Raw genomic sequence first — 13467 nt, 5'->3', positions numbered from 1 at the left:
TGATTCTCCAAGGAGGGAGATTGCTAGGAAAGCGGCTGGAATGGCGAACCCGAGCACAAGGAGATGAGAAATGAGGTGCGTTTTAGAAACCTTTCCCGATCACACGGTGTACCATCTTCTGGGTTTCTCATGCATGTTTTCGATGTAGGAAGGTGCCCTTGAACCTGGAGATTTGGGACCCATGGGATGGGTACCACGCAGTATTACTTTAAAGGGTCTGCGTTTGCTCACCCAACCTCACCAAACCTCTCAGCCCCAGGAGTGTCCACCCTTATGTCTCAATCAGCTGTGGGTCTAGATATGGTCAATCCAGGTGGCATCACAGCCCCTGAACGAATTTTGTAAGAATTTCTCACTCTTTCACTGTCTTTGCTTCACGGGTTTTTAAAAGTAATTGATTTTTATAATGGGGTTTAGCTGCTTTTCAGAGCTGTGTGTGTGCCGCTTTACACCCACTTGAGTCACTTACAGAGAGATATCAACACATAGGTTTTAAGATTCTTACTAGTCAGATATATTCTTGGGCGGTGAATAGGGGGTGCTGAGTCCCGTTCACTGAGCAAGGAGTAGGTCTTGTCTATTATATATTGGGTTTATGGAATGGTATCTGAGCTAATTTGAAACCCTTGTTTTATGCATCACCCCACCTCACCTTTCCCGTTAAGCAGCCATAGTGTGTTTCCTAAACGTGTGACTCTCTTCTGTTTTGTAATTCATTCAAGTGTAGCGGTTTTTACATTCCCTCTATAAGTGATATCTTATGATAAGTTTTTTTTTTTCTGTGTGAATTATTTCACGTAGAATCGTCGTACCTAAATCCACTCATCATGCTGCTACGAGCCTTATGACGTTGATTTCATGGCTCAGTGATATTCCATTGTACATAAGGACCACAACTTCTTTATCCATTTTTCTCTTTCCTGGGATATTTAAGGTGTAACGAAGTGGAGGTTCTTGTCAACAGAGCAGCCCTAAACTTTGGGGTGCCTGTGTCTTGCTGATTTTTAGTTTTCCCAATTTATACGCCCACGAGTGGAAGTGCCCTATGCTCTCTAAGCTGAGTTTTTTAGATGTTTCAAGACACACCGTACACCTCTCCAGAGTGGCTGTTGGCAATTTACATCCCGCCCAACAGCGTAGCAAGGCTCCCGTTTCTCCATGGCCTGTCCTGCATTTCTGGTTTTGACACTTTATTCAGCATGGCCCTTTTGACCGATGGGAAGCGAGACTTCTTTGTAGTGCTGATTTGCCTTTGCAGGTTGCTTGGTTGGCCAAAAAGGGCGTATGCGTTTTTTCCTGAATATATTCAGGAAAAAACGCATACGCCCTTTTTGGCCAAGGGCATCATTGTCGAGGTTTTGCCCCTTTTCCTGTGGTTTAAAGGCGATTCGAATCTCCCTCCTGAAACCTGTTTCCTGCAATTCTGCCTTGCTTTCAAATCCTCTTCGTTGCCTTTCCTCAGTATATTTGTGGACGAGAGTTATCATTTATAACTCTGCAGGTTTGTGAATTGCAGTGCCCCTGAGCTCCATTTTTCAACTCGCTTTCTTGGGAGCTGGCCGCAAAAGTGCAGGATTGCTTCAGGCCCTATTCTCCTTCCGGGCGGCAGGCTGAGCCTGTGGTTAATTCTTCTTCCTGATGGGAAAATAGAGTGACCTGTGCCTGTCCCAAGACCTAGAGCTAGTCTCTCATTGGTTCCCCCTCTTCCCTTTCATCCTCAGGACAAATTGCAACCTGTACGGAACAGGAGGTTAAAGGTGCTGATTCTCCAAGGAGGGAGATTGCTAGGAAAGCGGCTGGAATGGCGAATCCAAGCACAATTAGATGAGAAATGAGGTGCGTTTTAGAAACCTTTCCCGATCACACGGTGTACCATCTTCTGGGTTTCTCATGCATGTTTTCGATGTAGGAAGATGCCCTTGAACCTGGAGATTTGGGACCCATGGGATGGGTACCACGCAGTATTACTTTAAAGGGTCTGCGTTTGCTCACCCAACCTCACCAAACCTCTCAGCCTCAAAAGTGTCCACCCTTATGTCTCAATCAGCTGTGGGTCTAGATATGGTCAATCCAGGTGGCATCACAGCCCCTGAACGAATTTTGTAAGAATTTCTCTCTCTTTCACTGTCTTTGCTTCACGGGTTTTTAAAAGTAATTGATTTTTATAATGGGGTTTAGCTGCTTTTCAGTGCTGTGTTTATGATGCTTTACACGCACTTGACTCACTTACAGAGAGATTTCAATACATAGGTTTTAAGATTGTTACTTGTCAGATATATTCTTGGTCGGTGAATAGGGGGTGTTGGGTCCCGTTCACTGAGTAAGGAGTAGGTCTTGTCTATTACATATTGGGTTTATGGAACGCTATCTGAGCTAATTTGTAACCCTTGTTTTATGCATCACCCCACCTCACCTTTCCCGTTAAGCAGCCATAGTGTGTTTTCTAAACGTGTGACTCTCTTCTGTTTTGTAATTCAGTTCAAGTGTAGTGGTTTTTACTTTCCCTCTATAAGTGATATCTTATGATAAGTTTTTTTTTTTTTTCTGTGTGACTTATTTCACCTAGAATCGTCATACCTAAATCCACTCATCATGCTGCTTCGAGCCTTATGACGTAGATTTTATGGCTGAGTGATATTCCATTGTACATAAGGACCACAACTTCTGTATCCATTTTTCTCTTTCCTGGGATATATAAGGTGTAACGAAGTGGAGATTCTTGCCCACAGAGCAGCCCTAAACTTTGGGGTGCCTGTGTCTTGCTGATTTTTAGTTTTCCCAATTTATACGCCCATGAGTGGAAGTGCCCTATGCTCTCTAAGCTGAGTTTTTTAGATGTTTCAAGACACACCGTACACCTCTCCAGAGTGGCTGTTGGCAATTTACATCCCGCCCAACAGCGTAGCAAGGCTCCCGTTTCTCCATGGCCTGTCCTGCATTTCTGGTTTTGACACTTTATTCAGCATGGCCCTTTTGACCGATGGGAAGCGAGACTTCTTTGTAGCGCTGATTTGCCTTTCCAGGTTGCTTGGTTGGCCAAAAAGGGCGTATGCGTTTTTTCCTGAATATATTCAGGAAAAAACGCATACGCCCTTTTTGGCCAAGGGCATCATTGTCGAGGTTTTGCCGCTTTTCCTGTGCTTTAAAGGCGATTCGAATCTCCCTCCTGAAACCTGTTTCCTGCAATTCTGCCTTGCTTTCAAATCCTCTTCGTTGCCTTTCCTCAGTATAATTGTGGACGAGAGTTATCATTTATAACTCTGCAGGTTTGTGAATTGCAGTGCCCCTGAGCTCCATTTTTCAACTCGCTTTCTTGGGAGCTGGCCGCAAAAGCGCAGGATTGCTTCAGGCCCTATTCTGCTTCCGGGCGGCAGGCTGAGCCTGTGGTTAATTCTTCTTCCTGATGGGAAAATAGAGTGACCTGTGCCTGTCCCAAGACCTAGAGCTAGTCTCTCATTGGTTCCCCCTCTTCCCGTTCATCCTCAGGACAAATTGCAACCTGTACGAAACAGGAGGTTAAAGGTGCTGATTCTCCAAGGAGGGAGATTGCTAGGAAAGTGGCTGGAATGGCGAACCCGAGCACAAGGAGATGAGAAATGAGGTGCGTTTTAGAAACCTTTCCCGATCACACGGTGTACCATTTTTTGGGTTTCTCATGCATGTTTTCGATGTAGGAAGATGCCCTTGAACCTGGAGATTTGGGACCCATGGGATGGGTACCACGCAGTATTACTTTAAAGGGTCTGCATTTGCTCACCCAACCTCAGCAAACCTCTCAGCCCCAAGAGTGTCCACCCTTATGTCTCAATCAGCTGTGGGTCTAGATATGGTCAACCCAGGTGGCATCACAGCCTCTGAACGAATTTTGTAAGAATTTCTCTCTCTTTCACTGTCTTTGTTTCACGGGTTTTTAAAAGTAATTGATTTTTATAATGGGGTTTAGCTGCTTTTCAGTGCTGTGTTTATGATGCTTTACACGCACTTGACTCACTTACAGAGAGATTTCAATACATAGGTTTTAAGATTGTTACTTGTCAGATATATTCTTGGTCGGTGAATAGGGGGTGTTGGGTCCCGTTCACTGAGTAAGGAGTAGGTCTTGTCTATTACATATTGGGTTTATGGAACGCTATCTGAGCTAATTTGTAACCCTGGTTTTATGCATCACCCCACCTCACCTTTCCCGTTAAGGAGCCATAGTGTGTTTTCTAAACGTGTGACTCTCTTCTGTTTTGTAATTCAGTTCAAGTGTAGTGGTTTTTACTTTCCCTCTATAAGTGATATCTTATGATAAGTTTTTTTTTTTTTCTGTGTGACTTATTTCACCTAGAATCGTCATACCTAAATCCACTCATCATGCTGCTACGAGCCTTATGACGTAGATTTCATGGCTGAGTGATATTCCATTGTACATAAAGACCACAACTTCTGTATCCATTTTTCTCTTTCCTGGGATATTTAAGGTGTAACGAAGTGGAGATTCTGGCCAACAGAGCAGCCCTAAACTTTGGGGTGCCTGTGTCTTGCTGATTTTTAGTTTTCCCAATTTATACGCCCATGAGTGGAAGTGCCCTATGCTCTCTAAGCTGAGTTTTTTAGATGTCTCAGGACACACCGTACACCTCTCCAGAGTGGCTGTTGGCAATTTACATCCCGCCCATCAGCGTAGCAAGGCTCCCGTTTCTCCATGGCCTGTCCTGCATTTCTGGTTTTGACACTTTATTCAGCATGGCCCTTTTGACCGATGGGAAGCGAGACTTCTTTGTAGCGCTGATTTGCCTTTCCAGGTTGCTTGGTTGGCCAAAAAGGGCGTATGCGTTTTTTCCTGAATATATTCAGGAAAAAACGCATACAACCTTTTTGGCCAAGGGCATCATTGTCGAGGTTTTGCCGCTTTTCCTTTGCTTTAACGGCGATTCGAATCTCCCTCCTGAAATCTGTTTCCTGCAATTCTGCCTTGCTTTCAAATCCTCTTCGTTGCCTTCCCTCAATATATTTGTGGACGAGAGTTATCATTTATAACTCTGCAGGTTTGTGAATTGCAGTGCCCCTGAGCTCCATTTTTCAACTCGATTTCTTGGGAGCTGGCCGCAAAAGCGCAGGATTGCTTCAGGCCCTATTCTGCTTCCGGGCGGCAGGCTGAGCCTGTGGTTAATTCTTCTTCCTGATGGGAAAATAGAGTGACCTGTGCCTGTCCCAAGACCTAGAGCTAGTCTCTCATTGGTTCCCCTTCTTCCCGTTCCTCCTCAGGACAAATTGCAACCTGTACGGAACAGGAGGTTAAAGGTGCTGATTCTCCAAGGAGGGAGATTGCTAGGAAAGCGGCTGGAATGGCGAACCCAAGCAGAAGGAGATGAGAAATGAGGTGCGTTTTAGAAACCTTTCCCGATCACACGGTGTACCATCATCTGGGTTTCTCATGCATGTTTTCGATGTAGGAAGATGCCCTTGAACCTGGAGATTTGGGACCCATGGGATGGGTACCACGCAGTATTACTTTAAAGGGTCTGCATTTGCTCACCCAACCTCACCAAACCTCTCAGCCCCAAGAGTGTCCACCCCTATGTCTCAATCAGCTGTGGGTCTAGATATGGTCAATCCTGGTGGCATCACAGCCTCTTAACGAATTTTGTAAGAATTTCTCTCTCTTTCACTGTCTTTGTTTCACGGGTGTTTAAAAGTAATTGATTTTTATAATGGGGTTTAGCTGCTTTTCAGTGCTGTGTTTATGCCGCTTTACACCCACTTGACTCACTTACAGAGAGATTTCAATACATAGGTTTTAAGATTCTTACTAGTCAGATATATTCTTGGGCGGTGAATAGGGGGTGTTGGGTCCCGTTCACTGAGCAAGGAGTAGGTCTTGTCTATTACATATTGGGTTTATGGAACGGTATCTGAGGTAATTTGTAACCCTTGTTTTATGCATCACCCCACCTCACCTTTCCCGTTAAGCAGCCATAGTGTGTTTTCTAAACGTGTGACTCTCTTCTGTTTTGTAATTCAGTTCAAGTGTAGTGGTTTTTACTTTCCCTCTATAAGTGATATCTTATGATAAGTTTTTTTTTTTTTCTGTGTGACTTATTTCACCTAGAATCGTCATACCTAAATCCACTCATCATGCTGCTACGAGCCTTATGACGTAGATTTCATGGCTGAGTGATATTCCATTGTACATAAGGACCACAACTTCTGTATCCATTTTTCTCTTTCCTGGGATATTTAAGGTTTAACGAAGTGGAGATTCTTGCCAACAGAGCAGCCCTAAACTTTGGGGTGCCTGTGTCTTGCTGATTTTTAGTTTTCCCTATTTATACGCCCATGAGTGGAAGTGCCCTATGCTCTCTAAGCTGAGTTTTTTAGATGTCTCAGGACACACCGTGCACCTCTCCAGAGTGGCTCTTGGCAATTTACATCCCGCCCATCAGCGTAGCAAGGCTCCCGTTTCTCCATGGCCTGTCCTGCATTGCTGGTTTTGACACTTTATTCAGCATGGCCCTTTTGACCGATGGGAAGCGAGACTTCTTTGTAGCGCTGATTTGCCTTTCCAGGTTGCTTGGTTGGCCAAAAAGGGCGTATGCGTTTTTTCCTGAATATATTCAGGAAAAAACGCATACAACCTTTTTGGCCAAGGGCATCATTGTCGAGGTTTTGCCGCTTTTCCTTTGCTTTAACGGCGATTCGAATCTCCCTCCTGAAATCTGTTTCCTGCAATTCTGCCTTGCTTTCAAATCCTCTTCGTTGCCTTCCCTCAATATATTTGTGGACGAGAGTTATCATTTATAACTCTGCTGGTTTGTGAATTGCAGTGCCCCTGAGCTCCATTTTTCAACTCGATTTCTTGGGAGCTGGCCGCAAAAGCGCAGGATTGCTTCAGGCCCTATTCTGCTTCCGGGCGGCAGGCTGAGCCTGTGGTTAATTTTTCTTCCTGATGGGAAAATAGAGTGACCTGTGCCTGTCCCAAGACCTAGAGCTAGTCTCTCATTGGTTCCCCCTCTTCCCGTTCCTCCTCAGGACAAATTGCAACCTGTACGGAACAGGAGGTTAAAGGTGCTGATTCTCCAAGGAGGGAGATTGCTAGGAAAGCGGCTGGAATGGCGAACCCGAGCAGAAGGAGATGAGAAATGAGGTGCGTTTTAGAAACCTTTCCCGATCACACGGTGTACCATCTTCTGGGTTTCTCATGCATGTTTTCGATGTAGGAAGATGCCCTTGAACCTGGAGATTTGGGACCCATGGGATGGGTACCACGCAGTATTACTTTAAAGGGTCTGCATTTGCTCACCCAACCTCACCAAACCTCTCAGCCCCAAGAGTGTCCACCCCTATGTCTCAATCAGCTGTGGGTCTAGATATGGTCAATCCTGGTGGCATCACAGCCTCTTAACGAATTTTGTAAGAATTTCTCTCTCTTTCACTGTCTTTGTTTCACGGGTGTTTAAAAGTAATTGATTTTTATAATGGGGTTTAGCTGCTTTTCAGTGCTGTGTTTATGCCGCTTTACACCCACTTGACTCACTTACAGAGAGATTTCAATACATAGGTTTTAAGATTCTTACTAGTCAGATATATTCTTGGGCGGTGAATAGGGGGTGTTGGGTCCCGTTCACTGAGCAAGGAGTAGGTCTTGTCTATTACATATTGGGTTTATGGAACGGTATCTGAGGTAATTTGTAACCCTTGTTTTATGCATCACCCCACCTCACCTTTCCCGTTAAGGAGCCATAGTGTGTTTCCTAAACGTGTGACTCTCTTCTGTTTTGTAATTCAGTTCAAGTGTAGCGGTTTTTACATTCCCTCTATAAGTGATATCTTATGATAAGTTTTTTTTTTTCTGTGTGAATTATTTCACGTAGAATCGTCGTAACTAAATCCACTCATCATGCTGCTACGAGCCTTATGACGTAGATGTCATGGCTCAGTGATATTCCATTGTACATAAGGACCACAACTTCTGTATCCATTTTTCTCTTTCCTGGGATATTTAAGGTGTAACGAAGTGGAGGTTCTTGCCAACAGAGCAGCCCTAAACTTTGGGGTGCCTGTGTCTTGCTGATTTTTAGTTTTCCCAATTTATACGCCCATGAGTGGAAGTGCCCTATGCTCTCTAAGCTGAGTTTTTTAGATGTCTCAGGACACATCGTACACCTCTCCAGAGTGGCTGTTGGAAATTTACATCCCGCCCATCAGTGTAGCAAGGCTCCCGTTTCTCCATGGCCTGTCCTGCATTTCTGGTTTTGACACTTTATTCAGCATGACCCTTTTGACCGATGGGAAGCGAGACTTCTTTGTAGCGCTGATTTGCCTTTGCAGGTTGCTTGCTTGGCCAAAAAGGGCGTATGCGTTTTTTCCTGAATATATTCAGGAAAAAACGCATACGCCCTTTTTGGCCAAGGGCATCATTGTCGAGGTTTTCCCTTTTTTTGTGTGCTTTAAAGGCGATTCGAATCTCCCTACTGAAATCTGTTTCCTGCAATTCTGCCTTGCTTTCAAATCCTCTTCGTTGCCTTCCCTCAATATATTTGTGGACGAGAGTTATCATTTATAACTCTGCACGTTTGTGAATTGCAGTGCCCCTGAGCTCCATTTCTCAACTCGCTTTCTTGGGAGCTGGCCGCAAAAGCGCAGGATTGCTTCAGGCCCTATTCTGCTTCCGGGCGGTAGGCTGAGCCTTTGGTTAATTCTTCTTTCTGATGGGAAAATAGCGTGACCTGTTCTTGTCCCAACACCTAGAGCTAGTCTCTCATTGGTTCCCCGTCTTCCCGTTCCTCCTCAGGACAAATTGCAACCTGTACGGAACAGGAGGTTAAAGGTGCTGATTCTCCAAGGAGGGAGATTGCTAGGAAAGCGGCTGGAATGGCGAACCCGAGCACAAGGAGATGAGAAATGAGGTGCGTTTTAGAAACCTTTCCCGATCACACGGTGTACCATTTTCTGGGTTTCTCATGCATGTTTTCGATGTAGGAAGATGCCCTTGAACCTGGAGATTTGGGACCCATGGGATGGGTACCACGCAGTATTACTTTAAAGGGTCTGCATTTGCTCACCCAACCTCACCAAACCTCTCAGCCCCAAGAGTGTCCACCCCTATGTCTCACTCAGCTGTGGGTCTAGATATGGTCAACCCATGTGGCATCACAGCCTCTGAACGAATTTTGTAAGAATTTCTCTCTCTTTCACTGTCTTTGTTTCACGGGTTTTTAAAAGTAATTGATTTTTATAATGGGGTTTAGCTGCTTTTCAGTGCTGTGTTTATGACGCTTTACACCCACTTGACTCACTTACAGAGAGATTTCAATACATAGGTTTTAAGATTCTTACTAGTCAGATATATTCTTGGGCGGTGAATAGGGGGTGTTGGGTCCCGTTCACTGAGCAAGGAGTAGGTCTTGTCTATTACATATTGGGTTTATGGAACGGTATCTGAGGTAATTTGTAACCCTTGTTTTATGCATCACCCCACCTCACCTTTCCCGTTAAGGAGCCATAGTGTGTTTCCTAAACGTGTGACTCTCTTCTGTTTTGTAATTCAGTTCAAGTGTAGCGGTTTTTACATTCCCTCTATAAGTGATATCTTATGATAAGTGTCTTTTTCTGTGTGACTTATTTCACGTAGAATCGTCGTACCTATATCCACTCATCATGCTGCTACGAGCCTTATGACGTAGATTTCATGGCTGAGTGATATTTCATTGTACATAAGGACCACAACTTCTTTATCCATTTTTCTCTTTCCTGGGATATTTAAGGTGTAATGAAGTGGAGGTTCTTGTCTACAGAGCAGCCCTAAACTTTGGGGTGCCTGTGTCTTGCTGATTTTTAGTTTTCCCAATTGATACGCCCATGAGTGGAAGTGCCCTATGCTCTGTAAGCTGAGTTTTTTAGATGTTTCAAGACACACCGGACACATCTCCAGAGTGGCTGTTGGCAATTTACATCCCGCCCATCAGCGTAGCAAGGCTCCCGTTTCTCCACTGCCTGTCCTGCATTTCTGGTTTTGACACTTTATTCAGCATGGCCCTTTTGACCGATGGGAAGCGAGACTTCTTTGTAGCGCTGATTTGCCTTTCCAGGTTGCTTGGTTGGCCAAAAAGGGCGTATGCGTTTTTTCCTGAATATATTCAGGAAAAAACGCATACGCCCTTTTTGGCCAAGGGCATCATTGTCGAGGTTTTGCCGCTTTTCCTGTGCTTTAAAGGCGATTCGAATCTCCCTCCTGAAACCTGTTTCCTGCAATTCTGCCTTGCTTTCAAATCCTCTTCGTTGCCTTCCCTCAATATATTTCTGGACGAGAGTTATCATTTATACCTCTGCAGGTTTGTGAATTGCAGTGCCCCTGAGCTCCATTTTTCAACTCGCTTTCTTGGGAGCTGGCCGCAAAAGCGCAGGATTGCTTCAGGCCCTATTCTGCTTCCGGGTGGCAGGCTGAGCCTGTGGTTAATTCTTCTTCGTGATGGGAAAATAGAGTGACCTGTGCCTGTCCCAAGACCTAGAGCTACTCTCTCATTGGTTCCCCCTCTTCCCGTTCCTCCTCAGGACATATTGCAACCTGTACGGAACAGGAGGTTAAAGGTGCTGATTCTCCAAGGAGGGAGATTGCTAGGAAAGCAGCTGGAATGGCGAACCCGAGCACAAGGAGATGAGAAATGAGGTGCGTTTTAGAAACCTTTCCTGATCACACGGTGTACCATTTTCTGGGTTTCTCATGCATGTTTTCGATGTAGGAAGGTGCCCTTGAACCTGGAGATTTGGGACCCATGGGATGGGTACCACACAGTATTACTTTCAAGGTTCTGCGTTTGCTCACCCAACCTCACCAAACCTCTCAGCCCCAAGAGTGTCCACCCTTATGTCTCAATCAGCTGTGGGTCTAGATATGGTCAACCCAGGTGGCATCACAGCCTCTGAACGAATTTTGTAAGAATTTCTCTCTCTTTCACTGTCTTTGTTTCACGGGTTTTTAAAAGTAATTGATTTTTATAATGGGGTTTAGCTGCTTTTCAATGCTGTGTTTATGCCGCTTTACACCCACTTGACTCACTTACAGAGAGATTTCAATACATAGGTTTTAAGATTCTTACTAGTCAGATATATTCTTGGGCGGTGAATAGGGGGTGTTGAGTCCCGTTCACTGAGCAAGGAGTAGGTCTTGTCTATTACATGTTGGGTTTATGGAACGGTATCTGAGCTAATTTGAAACCCTGGTTTTATGCATCACCCCACCTCACCTTTCCCGTTAAGCAGCCATAGTGTGTTTTCTAAACGTGTGACTCTCTTCTGTTTTGTAATTCAGTTCAAGTGTAGCGGTTTTTACTTTCCCTCTATAAGTGATATCTTATGATAAGTTTTTTTTTTTTTCTGTGTGACTTATTTCACGTAGAATCGTCGTACCTAAATCCACTCATCATGCTGCTACGAGCCTTATGACGTAGATTTCATGGCTGAGTGATATTCCATTGTACATAAGGACCACAACTTCTGTATCCATTTTTCTCTTTCCTGGGATATTTAAAGTGTAACGAAGTGGAGGTTCTTGCCAACAGAGCAGCCCTAAACTTTGGGGTGCCTGTGTCTTGCTGATTTTTAGTTTTCCCAATTTATACGCCCATAAGTGGAAGTGCCCTATGCTCTCTAAGCTGAGTTTTTTAGATGTCTCAGGACACATCGTACACCTCTCCAGAGTGGCTGTTGGCAATTTACATCCCGCCCATCAGTGTAGCAAGGCTCCCGTTTCTCCATGGCCTGTCCTGCATTTCTGGTTTTGACACTTTATTCAGCATGACCCTTTTGACCGATGGGAAGCGAGACTTCTTTGTGGCGCTGATTTGCCTTTCCAGGTTGCTTGGTTGGCCAAAAAGGGCGTATGCGTTTTTTCCTGAATATATTCAGGAAAAAACGCATACGCCCTTTTTGGCCAAGGGCATCATTGTTCGAGGTTTTGCCGCTTTTCCTGTGCTTTAAAGGCGATTCGAATTTCCCTCCTGAAATCTGTTTCCTGCAATTCTGCCTTGCTTTCAAATCCTCTTTGTTGCCTTCCCTCAATATATTTGTGGACGAGGGTTATCATTTATAACTCTGCAGGTTTGTGAATTGCAGTGCCCCTGAGCTCCATTTTTCAACTCGCTTTCTTGGGAGCTGGCCGCAAAAGCGCAGGATTGCTTCAGGCCCTATTCTGCTTCCGGGTGGCAGGCTGAGCCTGTGGTTAATTCTTCTTCGTGATGGGAAAATAGAGTGACCTGTGCCTGTCCCAAGACCTAGAGCTAGTCTCTCATTGGTTCCCCCTCTTCCCGTTCCTCCTCAGGACAAATTGCAACCTGTACGGAACAGGAGGTTAAAGGTGCTGATTCTCCAAGGAGGGAGATTGCTAGGAAAGCGGCTGGAATGGCGAACCCGAGCACAAGGAGATGAGAGATGAGGTGCGTTTTAGAAACCTTTCCTGATCACACGGTGTACCATTTTCTGGGTTTCTCATGCATGTTTTCGATGTAGGAAGATGCCCTTGAACCTGGAGATTTGGGACCCATGGGATGGGTACCACGCAGTATTACTTTAAAGGGTCTGCATTTGCTCACCCAACCTCACCAAACCTCTCAGCCCCAAGAGTGTCCACCCCTATGTCTCAATCAGCTGTGGGTCTAGATATGGTCAATCCTGGTGGCATCACAGCCTCTTAACGAATTTTGTAAGAATTTCTCTCTCTTTCACTGTCTTTGTTTCACGGGTGTTTAAAAGTAATTGATTTTTATAATGGGGTTTAGCTGCTTTTCAGTGCTGTGTTTATGCCGCTTTACACCCACTTGACTCACTTACAGAGAGATTTCAATACATAGGTTTTAAGATTCTTACTAGTCAGATATATTCTTGGGCGGTGAATAGGGGGTGTTGGGTCCCGTTCACTGAGCAAGGAGTAGGTCTTGTCTATTACATATTGGGTTTATGGAACGGTATCTGAGGTAATTTGTAACCCTGGTTTTATGCATCACCCCACCTCACCTTTCCCGTTAAGGAGCCATAGTGTGTTTCCTAAACGTGTGACTCTCTTCTGTTTTGTAATTCAGTTCAAGTGTAGCGGTTTTTACATTCCCTCTATAAGTGATATCTTATGATAAGTTTTTTTTTTTCTGTGTGAATTATTTCACGTAGAATCGTCGTACCTAAATCCACTCATCATGCTGCTTCGAGCCTTATGACGTAGATGTCATGGCTCAGTGATATTCCATTGTACATAAGGACCACAACTTCTGTATCCATTTTTCTCTTTCCTGGGATATTTAAGATGTAACGAAGTGGATCTTCTTGCCAACAGAGCAGCCCTAAACTTTGGGGTGCCTGTGTCTTGCTGATTTTTAGTTTTCCCAATTTATACGCCCATGAGTGGAAGTGCCCTATGCTCTCTAAGCTGAGTTTTTTAGATGTTTCAAGACACACCGTACACCTCTCCAGAGTGGCTGTTGGCAATTTACATCT

Source organism: Eschrichtius robustus, chromosome 9 (assembly GCF_028021215.1).
Source record: "Eschrichtius robustus isolate mEscRob2 chromosome 9, mEscRob2.pri, whole genome shotgun sequence".
Taxonomy (NCBI): domain Eukaryota; kingdom Metazoa; phylum Chordata; class Mammalia; order Artiodactyla; family Eschrichtiidae; genus Eschrichtius; species Eschrichtius robustus.
Note: the sequence above shows the minus strand (reverse complement) of the source record.